The 13,544-nt window shown below is 48.1% G+C and overlaps 1 protein-coding gene across 1 annotated transcript in view; it reads left to right on the top strand.

The window, feature by feature from the left end:
* The window catches only part of B3GNT2 (UDP-GlcNAc:betaGal beta-1,3-N-acetylglucosaminyltransferase 2), a 178,736-nt gene extending 167,195 nt beyond the window's left edge, over positions 1-11,541 (top strand). The window contains exons 11-12 of the transcript XR_009506550.1: positions 6,898-6,991; positions 8,517-11,541. The gene's annotated coding sequence lies outside the window, so the exon portion shown is untranslated. The remainder of the gene's footprint in view (positions 1-6,897; positions 6,992-8,516) is intronic.
* The last annotated feature ends 2,003 nt before the right edge of the window (positions 11,542-13,544 follow it).

The raw sequence follows: 13,544 nt of genomic DNA, 5'->3' as shown, positions 1-13,544 counted from the left end.
CCGTGGAGGTGGGTGCTGAGCTGGGCCCACACGCTCCACAGGACACTGCCTCTGCTGCGTGGCTCTCAGCCCTGGACATGAGACGTGGTGCTTCCTTTCCGAGTCGGGTCCCCGGGCCTTCTTCACCTGCCCATGGCTGTCCCGGAGGCTCGGTCAGCCAGCACAAGTGCTCAACATTCATAATCCACTTGGTCAATGGGACTTCATTTTATTTGCTCAAGCCGTACCTGCCACAAATTCCAGGTGACGCCTTTTCCTAGTATTTCAGAATTTGATGAGCAAGTGGTTTATTTTATTCATGCTGTTCACTATTTCATATATATGTTTAAAAACCTTAATATATCGTACATGCAAAATGATATGTGTTACGTATATATAACCACGCTTGAGTACCGCCCCCCACCTCTTAGGAAACTTACTGGTACCTTTGAAGTCCCCTGTGGTCCCCTCTCTCCCAGAGGTAGCCCCGGGGATCACAGTCTTGAATTTCAGTGCGTCATTCTTTGGTTTTCTTTACAGTGTTACCACCTTTATATGCATTCCTATACAATATGCTATTTGCTTTTGCTAGTTTTAAAAAATTCGTGCAAATGGAATGCACTGTATTCTTCTTCTGTGATGCTTTCTTTTCACTCAATATTGTGTTTTTGGTACGCAGCCCTGCTGTGGTGTGTCATCTTACCTCTCAGGCAGCCCCTCCTTAGCCTTCATCTTTCCCGTGACCCTGCAGCCTGAAGGGCCATGGGCTTTGGGTTTGTCTTTGTCCGGTAGTCCCGTTGGAGACCCCCTTTCTTTCCAATTACCCTCCTCTTGCCTCCTCCTTGCTGTCTTCCACCGTAACCTCCTTCAAGTGCAAAGACCATCCCCACCCACACACCCAGGCATGTGCACCCATGGGTTTTTGTGCCTTTGTGACAAATACACAACCATAACGCTCACGTGGAGGGGGTTTAATGATTGTGACTCTTTTATTTTGCTGAAGTCTGGACGCTGGCAACAGAAATACGTTTTTCTTCCTATTTCAGGAAAGTGAAGCTTGCTTTTACTGCTCTTGGACTACGCAGGCCATGCTTTGCAAATGTTAGTGAGCACAAGAATTTCCTGGGGGTGGGGATGGGGGCTTGTTAACGTGGAGTATTTCTGGACCCCATTCCCTAGAGGTTCAGAGCCCGATTATCTGGGGTGGGGCCCAGGAATCTGCATGTTAGTAAACATGCCTCTCTCTGCCCAGCAATTCTGATGCAGACTATCTTTGGCCACTCCTTTAGCAAACACTGGCCCCTGTGCCAGCCAGAATCAGGGGTGCTTGACTAGCCCTGCGGCAGTAGGGGGAGTTCTGTGGGCCTGGGGCCCACTGGGAGCAGCCTGAGATGGACCCGGGGAGAGGCAGGCAGGTGTTCGTGAGCCAGGTCTTTCATGCCACGCCAAGGGAGGGTTTAGCAGTGTGTGCCCTGGTCCTGCATCTTGGGAAGATCATCTAGTTGCTGTGTGGAGGGGTTAGGGCTGGAATCAGGGCACCAGTTAGGAACCTGTCTGGAAAATGACCTTGAAGTCATGACTGACAAGTCAGACAAAGCTGAGGGAGACACCAGGGTTCAATGGGGCAGCATTTTAGTGTCTATAAGGATGTATGGTCCTGAGAACCTGGAGAAATATGTTAAGAATGACACTCAAAGTTCTAGAGATAGGAGAAGACATTTATACTATCTAGAGAGCCAGGGAAATGCAAAGTCCAATCCAGTGACAAAGCCCACTGGCTGTAATCTAACTTGAAATCCTAAGCAGTGGTGACACACCTCTAAGGCAGGAAGGCCACCTCTCCTAGCTTACAGTGACCCTGCAGAGGAAGATACATAGGGTTGAGGTGTCCTTTCAGAGTTACTCACAAGAATCTAGTCAGAGCCTGGCTGAAATCTGGTCTATAGATGTCTGAGAAGAAATTTTTCCCTAAGTAAAGTGTTTCCAAACTTCTAAGATAAACCTGGGGCTTTTATGATCATGCAGATTACCTAGTCTTCTCCATGGAAATGCAGATTCATTGGATCTGGGTTGGAGCCTAGGAATCTGTATATTTAAGAAATGCCCCACATGGTTCTTATTTTCTGGGAAGTCTGGAAAATCCCACCATCTGGGAAAACTTCTTTCAGCCCAGGAAGATTTATAACCAAGTATAGAAATGATTAAAGATAAACCTATAGTATTGATTCTTTTGTTCTAAGAATACCCTATGCATATTTGGCATTTTAAGTACTTGTAACGTTGACGAGAATTTGCTCTATTAGAGGAAGGGTGAGACTTATAATTCAGATTTTGAAGTGTAATTGAGTAAATGAGTTAGACTTACGATTTTGAGTTGAAAGTTTAATAAATTTATGTATGGTGTTGAAAGTTAGGAAAACCTAAATTGTTACTATATTTATCCATTTAACTTATTAGATTTATATGTTTTTCAAAAGTTCTTGGTAAGATTTTGTTTGAGCAATTGAGGTACTTAAGAAAAAATTGCATATGTTAAATTTATAAATATTTGAATGTGTTAAATTAATGATGCTTATAAAGTGGACCAAATATTAACCAAGTAACTACTAGCCAAAGAAATCCTTAAAGATGTTTGTTATAGTTTTGTTTACTAAATTTATAAATAGGGGAAAATATTTTAAGAACTTAAAAGCTAGTAAAAAAAAGGAAGATTTTTAACAGATGAATGGATAAAGAATGCAATGAACATAGGAGTGCACAGAGCTTTTCAAATCAGTGTTTTCATTTTCTTCAGATAAAAACCAAGGAGTGGCATTGCCGGGTCATATGGTAGTTCTATTTTTAGTTTTTTAAGAAACCTCCATGCTGTCTTCCCACCAACAGTGCATGAGAGTTCTCGTTTCTCCATGACCTCGACAACACTTGGTTATATTTTTGATGATAGCCATCCTGACAGGTGTGAGGTCATGTCTCATTGTGGTTTTGGTTTGCATTTTCCTGATGAGCATCTCTTCATGTGCCTGTTAGCCATCTGTATGTCTTCTTTGGAAAGAATGCCTATTCTCCTCAGGAGTTCTTGATTTCCATTCTCCCAGTAGTGATCACATCCCAGCTGTGCTGAGGCATCCTGCCCTTCATTGGATGATGCAGAACAGCTGCCTCGTTGGTGAATCAGCCCTCAGGCCAGGGCTGCCCTTAAAGGAGGCATCAGTGGAGGCTTTGTCTGGCCTCAGACCTCTGCTACTTGGAAAGGGAAGGCAGCCCCGGTCGGAATGGGCCTCCACGCGGCCTTTCTTCCTCTTGGTCTCCCTCTCTTGCCTGATGGCTGGAAGAGAAGCTCCTCAGAGGCCAGGCCCCAGCCCTTGTCCACAATCAGGTCTCAGGTCCAGCTCCACGCCTGGCCTGGCTCCCAGGCCCTGGGAGAAGGTGGTGAGGATGGAGGGACTGTCCAGCTCCTCGTGCGGGGAGAGCCCGGCCTGCCACCCTCTTGCTCTCAGGGTGCCCCAGGTTGAGGGGTCCACCCAGGAGTGGGTGGCACATGGCTGTACCCCTGTGGGGATGGGGCCAGCCTCATCCCCCCACATTGCACACCAGCATCTTGTTCAGAGCCCTTTGGGGGGTCCCTGGACAAGGGAGTGAAGCAGGGGGTTAGGTTCTTGGGGCCATTTGCTAGATGAATAAGCGGGGAAGGTGAGGAGGAAGTAAGGGGGTGAGAAAGGCCTCTGGAAAACAGGTGCTTCCTGTTCCTGCCAGGAAGCACATGTCCTGCTGGACTTCGGGCCTCTGGATAGTAGAGAGTGACACTTGTGACATCTACTGCCTGCTGTTGCTGCAGGCCGCCCCTGTGCCTTTAATCATGTTTAATTCTTGAAAGAGCCCTGCAGGGGGGAAGAACACCCTTCCTCTTCCAACATTTCTGCCAAAACATCAGTGCCCCAGAGACCCTGCATGGTTATGACCCTGCACGGTAAGGCTGAGCTGCTGACCTCAGGACACCTGTCATCTGTGAGGGAGGCCAGGCCACCACCTCGGGCAGAGAAACAATAGTGACCCAGGTGAAAAAACTCTCAAAGAAGAGGTGGATGACACAAGTCAGGTAGGTTCCCAGAATGGGTATAAAGTCTCCTTTGTCATCAACATTTGGGGACTTTGGCCTTCGAGGAAATGAGCGAGGTGGTCATCAAATCGTGACCCTTAAGACCAGGACGAATTCTTTTTTTCTGGTATCTACCTCTATCTTTACTCCCAAACTCCAGGAAATCAAGAGGAGACAAGGTCAGAGTCAGCCCTGGGGCCAAGTCTGCCGCAAGCAGCTGATGCTGGTTGATCCTTCCCTGAAGGAGCTCCCACCAGCCTCTACACAGTGTTGCCTGTAACCAAACACTGGCATTAGAGTTAGGGCCACGGGATGGCTTGTAACCTTCTTAGGATCTCAAAGCTAACACCATTTGGCATAGCAATAAAATCCTGAGGTCGGGCCTGGGGAGAAGCCCATTGGCCTGGTACTTGATCTCTGCTTAAGTGTTCCTTGTCCCTGTATAGAGTCATTTCTCAGAGCTGAGCAACACGGGACTGCCAAGCACCAGGGCCATCAGAGGGCCCAAATGAATGATCCAAGTAAAACAGAGAACTCGCCATGTCGGCACTGACATTCCTGAGTTAGGAGAGAGTACAGCAGCTTTTCTCAGTTTTGGCTGAAATATGGGAATTACCTGGGCAGCTTAAAAAATATCAAGGCCCAGGTCCTACCCCCAGAGATTCTGACTAAATTGGTTTTGAGTTGGGCCAGGTGACTCTAATATGCAGCCATCAGCACTGAGAGCCACGTTAACACCTGGCTGGCCAACTGGCGTCTCTGTCGGGATTGAAGCCCATCCGCATGGCTTCTGGTGCACGCTCTGTCTTTGACGTCTGTTGTGTTGGTCCGAGGAGAAAGGACAGAGGAGAATGCTGCTCTTGGTATGTTTCTGGGTGGTGTATTTCTGGCAGGCCAGAATTTAGAAGCTTTGGGTGAAGAATGAATTTTCTGCTGCCTTCTTCTGTCTCCAGCTGTATCCGGGGTCTTAATGACCCAGGATGAAGTCATGTCCTGGTGCTCACTAGATACCCCTAAAGGTCGCCCAGTGGGTGGTGAGTTCCCGAGGCTGGGGGTCATCTCCAGGTGGCAGGGGCACATAGCGGGCTCTGTGGACTCTTGTTCCTGCCATAGTTCTGAGCCCTTCAAGTGGATATTCACAACTTGGATTTGCTCTTCTTCTTCTGGTCTGAGATGAGGTGAAACAAGCCTGTGGAGTGACTAGGAAAACTAGTGATTAGAAAGATGATCTAGTGTCTAACCTGTGGGAGCAGTTCCACAGGTATGAAGAAGAGGGAGGGCATCGGGGACCCGTGCAGTCATGGAAGGCTCCGCAGAGGAGGTGAGACTTGAATCTGGAAGAACTTAGTTTTGAGGATCAGGGGAGGAGACACTTTAGCAAAGGTGAGTGAAGATGTTGAAAGAGGAGATGACAAAATTATAAACAAAGATCAGCTATTAGGATCCATGTGGTGAAAGGAGGGGCAAGCATGTTGGCTTTCTTCAAATAAGTCTCACCCTGGGATTCTTTGGGCAGAAATGAAAAAGATTTTCAATTTTTTTTTTTATAGTTCTCAAAATGAGATCCCCAGACCAGAATCATTAGCATCACCTGGGAGCTTATTAGATATGCAAACTCTCAGGCCCCAACCTACTGAATCAGACTCTGGAGGTGGGGTCCAGTAATCTCTCCCTTTCCAAGCCCTCCTGAAGCTCATTTGTTTGAAGGCCACTGTCCTACTCTGCACCCTTATCTGCTAAGTGGACTCTGGTTATTATTGTCAGAGACAAGGGACATGTTTATTCTGGGATATGTCACTGCCCTCCCACTGGTCTATGGTCATATTATTACTGACCTTTTGTCCTGTCCAAGTGACACAGAGTCAAATAGTTGACAGACTCTTATTCACATACTCAGCCAGCCTTTATGGAACAGCTGCCATTTGCTAGGTGCTATTCTATGCTAAGCCCTGGGAATGCAACAGTGCACAAATCAAAGTGTGTTCTTCCATGCAGCTTATGTTCTAGTCAGGGGATGATCCATCAATTAAACATAAAAATATCTATAAGTTCTAGATTTGGAGAAGAAAAATATAAGTGATGGGGAGGGGTGTTTTCTCGACTGTGGTTAGAGACTATTTATCTGAGGTGATATTCGAGCAGAAACCTGGTTGAAATGAGGGAGAAACCACATGAATTTGAGGGAGAGCACCCAGGCAGGGAGAACAGAAGTGCTGAGTCCCTGAGGTAGGAACAGAATGCTCTAAGAAGAGAAAGGAAGTCAGTACAAGGTGGAGAGAGACAGGCCCGGGAGGCAATGGCTAGATCACGAAAGACCTTAGTGATCCTGTTCAGGTGACTCCCCTGTGAGTGAGGGCAGGCTGCTGGAGGGTGTTGAGGGTGTGAATGATGTGGTATCTCTCTGAACAAAAATCACGCTGAAGAATGGACCATTCCATAAGAGTAGAAGCAGGGAGGTGAGTTAGGAAGGCACTAGAATAATCCAAGTGAGAGATGTGGTATAGAGATGGGAATGAAAAGTAGTTGGAGTCTAGGTATGTCAAAGGAGGAGCCCAAAGTCCATGCGGATGTATTCCTTTGGGGCAGAGAAGACTGGACAGTGGCTTCTGGGTTTAGGCGACTGGACCTGCCTTCTTCTCTGGTCTAAAGGCCCCTGAGGATTTCCCTGGTGGTCCAGTGGTTAGGACTCCGCGCTTTCACTGCGGTGGGCCCAGGTTTGATTCCTGGTCAGGAAACTAAGATCCACAAGACACGTGGTGTGGCCAAAAACAGTAAATAAATAAAATCCTATTAACAAAATAAAGGCCTCTGTCTTCCCACAGTTCTACACCTGCAGGAGGGATGGGGACAACCTGGAGGCATTCAGAGGATCTCTCCCTTCCTCTAAACTCTGCACTGGCCAACGGAGGCTGCCTCGTAAGCTTTCTTTTCTTTATAAATGTCATTCTTTTCCCATAACTGAACTGTGTTCTCAAGGGCTATAGCTAAGCTTCCCTGAATCTCCCCACCCCATCCATTCCCAATAGAATAAAAACAGTTGTGAGAACACAGAAAAGCATGCTATGGATTAAACGTTGGCTAAAACCCTTTGAAGTAAAAATGGCAGTCTTAAAGACAAGAAAACTGAGATTCAGGGAGTAAAGCTACTAGCCTGATAACAGCTACCCATTAAGAGAGCTTCCTTCCTGCTAGGGAGCTTTGGATGGTCGTGTGTGTGTGTGTGTGTGTGTGTGTGTGTGTGTGTGTTTTCTCACCACCACCAAGCAATTATCCAACACCAGCTAGGTGTCCTACAATTCAACTCAGTTCTGAAACTACCTAGAGATAGCATCAGATTCCACTGGTTAAGCGCTCAGTCCCACAGGTCTGCCCTCACTTCAGATGCCAGTCACAAGTCCAGGTTGTTACTTGTGCCTCTGACTCACTGGCTGTGAATCAGAGGTTCCCATGACCCCCTCCTCAGGTTTGATTAATTTGCTGGAGTGACTTTCAGAACTTAGAAAAACAGTTTACTTATTAGATTACCGGTTATATGTAACTCAGGAACAGCCAGAAGGGAGAGATGCATAGGGCAAGGTGTGGGGAAGGGGCACAGAGCTTGCAGCTCTGAGGGTACCACTCTCCCAGCACCTCCATGCGTTCCCCACCTGGAAGCTCTCTGCATCCCATCCTTCTGAGTGTTCATGGAGGCTTCTTTACATAGGCTTGAATGATTAAGTCACTGGCCATTGGTGACTGAACTCAATTTCCAGCCCCTTTTTTCCTCCCCAGAGGTCCTGCGGAGGGACTGGGATTTCCAACCTTCTAATCACCTGGTTGTTTCCCCTAGAAACCAGCCCCCATCGTTAGGTGAACTAGGTGCTTTCCAAAAGTCACCTCATTAACATAAAAGACACATGTATCGGCATGTATCAGTGTCCTCACTTAGGAAATTCCAGGGTTGTAGGAGCTCTGTGCCAGGAGCGGCAAAGACCAAATATACAATTATAAATCGCAGTATCACAGGTGGCAATGGCTGAGCTAGGTGTGGGCCTTACAGCTTCTCAGGTCGTCTTCGTGCTCAGCCTCACTGGCCCCCTGTCCCCACCCATCTAGTCTCAGCAGGTGCCAGAGCTGCCTTTGCAATGTCTTCTATGAAGATGCTTTTCCTCTGTGAGTGACTTCACCCCTCGTCTCCCCACGTCCCTCTCCTTTGAGGGAATCAGTCTTAAATGCCAGCTGAGGGGAACACCATCTCCTACAAGCTGGATGTGATTTTTTTTGCTCTTATTTCTTAAACAAGCTCTCCTCACACCTTCCCCTCAACAGCTTGAAGGCGCTAGTCTCCTGGGCCAGGCACAGGAAAGGCGTGAAAAAGAAAAATATGAGCTTTGCTCTGTAGAGCACTCATCTGAACAGGGTTTCTCCCCAAAGCCTCTACCCAGTTCTTTTTCTCCTGCAGGACTTGGACCTTCTTGGACAGAAATCTACATCCTCACGAAACGCCGTGCCATCCTGAAAGGCAAGATGGGTGAATTCTCCATCCCGATGATGCAAAGTCAGTTTCCTCAGAATATCTGGTGCAGCTGGACCATCCGGGCTGGCCCCCAAAGCCATGCTGTTGTCTATGTCAGTGTGTTTAAGGTCACAGGAAATGATGACTGTGGGCCAAACCCTGACAAGATTGTGTTCCAGGGGGTCTCCCCTGTGGCAGAAAGCAGTATGGTCCATGCCTATTGAAAGAAAAGGGTGCACGTTTATGCCACCCAAGCTCTGGCTGTGCACGTGGTCCTGCTATCTCAGAACTATGCTCGAGGTGGGAGATACAGGCCTTTCAGGAGGAAGTGTTATGTCTTCCGAGATCCCAGAGCAGATTCAGGAGAAAAGATCATGAAGCCCCAGGTTACACAGGCTCCCATCTAATTTCAAAGACCTTTCTCCAAACCCACTGCTAGCACCACTGGGCCAAAGACTCAAGCAGAGAAGAAACCTGGGGTCTCTGGAACTTCTATGCCCCATCTGGTTCAGCCAGGCTTCCTCGTGTTCCTCACCAAGCCTGCAGCAGATGGCATCCTGGCCACTAAATCTGGAAATAAGTGGGAAGGATCTTTGAAAAATAGCCTCTTCTCCAGCCCCAGGGGAACAGCAGTCTCTGATCCCAGGTGGCCAGAGATCCCAGAAAAAAGTATCTTCGCCGGGCCCTCAGCCAGTGGAGAAGCCCCTTCCAGCGCCGTGATTCCTGTAACAAGCTCTGTGGCAGCCGCTCACCGGCAGCTTGGTCCTCGCCTGTAGAATGGGGAAGGCTGGAGGGCACTTCAGAGGATGTGCCAGCCACGAGGCCCACCCCTGTGGACTCACTGAGATCAGCCAGCCGCTCAGATTTGGGATTATGGGAAAGGACTGCACCCCAGGAAGGGGAGCTGCTTTCTCCCAGTCCTTCTCAGGTGGTGGAGAGCATTCCTGGAGGAGGCCAGCAAACGCCTGTCCAGACAAGAGTCTTGCCTGGTGAAACACCATGCTGCTATGGGATGAAGGGCAGGCCTGGCCACTGAGGCCCAGCTGTCCCTGGAGGGCAGGCCGTATCCTTTCCCTGTCATCACACAGCTTTCTCACATCTCCAAGTCCTTTTTCCTTGTGTCCCAGGCTGAGAGCTCTCTTTGGGGAATTCTTGCTGCTCCTGCTGACACCCTAACTTCTGCATCAGGGTTTGCTTGGCTAAGCGCTGGGCTCATCTCCAGTGAGGCAGGGGTCACCTTGGTGGCTGCACCTCTGGGTGGTGAAGTGTTGTCACCATCTACTCTCTCCATGGCCTTCAAGTGGCTTCCTCCGAGGCAGAGTCATAGCTTGTCCCTTGGATGGGCTTGTCCTCACCACTTCCAGAGCCAGGACAGACAGCCCGCCCCGGAGTGTGACCTCTGAGTGTGTCTCCTCGTGTTATCATGGGCATCTTCCAGAAAGAGACCCAATATACACTTCCTGGAGTCCAGAGGGGCTGGCCACAGAGCCACTGGAGGGCCCGGCCAGAGTGATGCCGACAACGGCCTCCCACTGAGTTCCTCCGCCACCGCTGGCCCTGAGTACGCTCCCCAGCCCTCACTGGTAGTCCCGCCCTCGCCTACCACAGAGGTCCTGGGATACCAGAGGGGGCCACAGGGACGTCTACACCAGCTTCATGGCTGGTGTCAGGTTTACAGTTGCCTTCGGATGCCCTGTCTGAGACTGGAGGGCAGGTCTCAGACAGCGATACCTCCCTCTCAGCCCCCTAAGTCCAGCCATGCCCCAGGGCTTGTCCAGTCAAGGAAAGAGCACAGTGGCTGCTGGCCTCTCTGCTGTGCTCCCTGGGAGCTGCAATTCAAGCTTTCTGTGATTAACGCTTTCCTTCTGCAGAGCTCACTGGTTTTTCCAGTTCCCTCTCCAAGTCTGGCCTGAGCAGAGATGGCATCTAGAAGTTTAGTGACTGCTTCCCTGGCCTGAGCAGAGATGGCATCTAGAAGTTTAGTGACTGCTTCCCTGGCCTGAGCCCAAGGAAGCAGTTCCTAGTGGGGCAATGCCTTATCCTCACTATTTGAGGAGTGGGAACTTGCTTCCAACTACATCCTAGAAGAGAGAGCACAGAAGTAGCAGGACTGCTTAAAGGAAGAACACTAGATGGTGCTCTGCGTCCTTTTGCTTCTGAGTTAATTTCCTGGTTTTGTTGCATGGCAAACTGCCCCAAAACTTAGTGGCTTAAAGAAACAGCCATTTTTTCATCTCTCTTTTGTGGGTCAGAAATTTAGGCAGGTCTCAGCAGAGTGATTCTCCCATTCCACGTGGGATTGACTGGAGTTTCTTGCTGGTATTTAGCTGAAACTTGGGCTGGTCTGGAGGGTCCAGGATGGCTTTGCTCATAGGCGTTCATAATACGAATGTTGGTGGGGACAGCTGGAAGGCCGGGCACTGTGTGTCCCTCTTTATATAGTTTTGAGAACTCTTTAGTCACATTTCTACAAGGTGGCTGGATTTCCCCGGAAAAACTTTCCAAGAAACCAAGATAGAAGCTGAATGGTCTTGACGTTGCCTTGGGTGTCATGCCGTGTGACTTCTGCTGTGGCCTGTGGATCAAGCCAGTTGCTGAAGCCAGTGCAGACTCAAGGGGAGAAGAGCAAGACTCTCCCTTTCAGTGGGTGGAGTAGCAGAATTTTTATGGCCACCTTTAATTACTACTTTGTGCATCTTGGACTTGTGGATGCATGTTTTTTATCCGTTTGAGAAAACTTGCAGGCATTTCTTCCTCAGGTATTTCTTTAACTCAATTTTCCACTCATTTCTTCTGGGACTCCAATTATAGACCTAAGACTTTCTTATTCAATCCTCCAAATCTCTTAACTTCTCTCATAGTTTCATCTCCTTGTCTCTGTGCTGCATTCATGGGGGATTTATTTGGTTCATGAAGGTTTTTTCTTCTTCTGACATTTATTATAAATATTCAAACATATGACCAAGTTAAAAGACCTTTACAATAAATGTCCATATACCTACTACCTATATTCTACCCTTGACATTTTATTCAGTTTATCATATCTATCCATCTGTTCATCTTATTTTTCGATATCTGCAATTTACTTGAAATGTATCAGTAGCCATGGAGTTTTATTTCAGTTCATCATTTCTAGAAGTTCCCTTATTTTCTAATCTGCCCATTTATTCCTAATAGTGTCTTTTTGCTTTGATTATGTTATTTCTTTTACCATTTTCCTGCACAACTATGCTTATCTGACAATTCCAGTAATTCTTTGGGTGTCAATTGGCTTTTGTTGTCTTTTGCTAAAAGTACTTGATCTTAATTTATGTTGCATTATCTAACATGGTAACTGCTAGCCACGTGTGGCTACCTAAATTAAAGTTAATTAAAATGTGAAGTTAGAAATTTAGTTCCTCAGTCACACGAGCCACACTTCATGTTCTCAATAGCCCCTGCTGGCCAAGCCTTCGGGTTTGAAGGGCAAGAGTGCAGAACACAAGGTTGTCAACTGGCCCCGCGGCCTGCTCAGTAGGTTCACGGCTAATCGCTCAGCAGGTACTGCTGGAGACCATACCCTTGTCCCACCCAGAGTTCCACAAAGGCCAGGACACAAGGCACAAACCCACAGGCTTCCTCCCCTGCCAGGGTGAAGAACTCGACCATCAATGGCTTGTCCATCTCAACCTTGGGTGTGGACAGAGGCCGGTGGGGAGGACGGACCACGAGGGGCTGGCATCCTCTGCACGTACACATGGGAGGGTGACCCAGGGACCAACACCTCGAGCTGTGGGGTGGTTTGTTTTTTTTTAACATCTTTATTGGAGTATAATTGCTTTACAAGTGGGGTGGTTTTAAGTGCTGTCCTGCAGCGAGGCAGGCCTGAGAGAACTGGGCCTGAGGTTTGTCCTGTTGGTCAAAACTTACCTGTCCTGTGTCCCTCACCAAGTCCAGCTTCCCGGATCACCTGCCTTCTGTCACTGGCTATAGCTCCTTACCTGTCCAACTCCTTTTCATCCTCTAAGTCTCAGCTCAGATGCCATCAACAGTTACTGTCACATCACCCCATTCAATTCTTTCAGAGCACTTATTGCTATCGGCAGTTTTCTTGTGTACTGTCTGCCTCTCTCACTGGAATGCCAGTGTCACGAAGGCACGTCCCCTGACTTGTTCACTTGTGTATCCCCAGGGCCCAGCAAGTTCTTGGCACATAGCTTATAACTGGTGGATGAATGCTACCTCTCCTTGCAGTATCTTTTTAGGAACCTCAGGAAATACAATGATAAACTCAATGCTTTTAGACTTTATGGAATCCTAATGAGGGAGGGCTTTGAGTGAGGGGAAGGGTCTTAATGAATGCTCTAGAGGCATTTTCTCAGTTCTGGGGAGCCTTGTTTATTTACATCAATAGGGATCCAATGAGTTGAATGAGTACCAGTTATTCCTTCTCAACTACCTTACAGGAAAATAGATGGTATTTATTCCATCTTTTGAATCCCCTCTACCCAACTCTGCCAAATCATTAGGTTTTAGAATCCTATCAGATTTTTTTTTTTTTTTTTTTCCTATCAGATTTAAGTTACACTTCCTTCCCCCAAAGCCCACGGTCTGAAGTTGGTGGGTTCCTGGCGCTGAGCCCAGGAAGCTGATTCTACTCTAAAAGAGCAAGTGCTGGGTACCCTGGGGCCCCCCGAGTATGGGGACATAGGCGGGTTCCCTCCAGTGAAGTGATTGTGTAGCATATGGAAAGGAAGCCTGGCAACTGGCCGACAGCCCTATGACTTAGACATTCTGGATCTGCTGGGTGCTCTGCAGAGTGTCACTTCCCCATGACTCACAGAGCAAAAAACAAAATTGCAGCAACTTGTTAACCTTTAAGATAAGACAGCACCGTTCATTTCCTGTTGGGACCTGTCGGGAACAGTGACTGCACATCTGTAGCTAGAGGTGCTTGTTCCAGGAGGCTGTTTATGGAATTTCATTCCCCGCGTC

Source organism: Balaenoptera ricei, chromosome 13 (assembly GCF_028023285.1).
Source record: "Balaenoptera ricei isolate mBalRic1 chromosome 13, mBalRic1.hap2, whole genome shotgun sequence".
NCBI classification, from domain to species: Eukaryota; Metazoa; Chordata; class Mammalia; order Artiodactyla; family Balaenopteridae; genus Balaenoptera; species Balaenoptera ricei.
The sequence above is the reverse complement of the archived record's forward strand: the minus strand, read 5'-3'. Positions and strand labels throughout refer to the sequence as shown.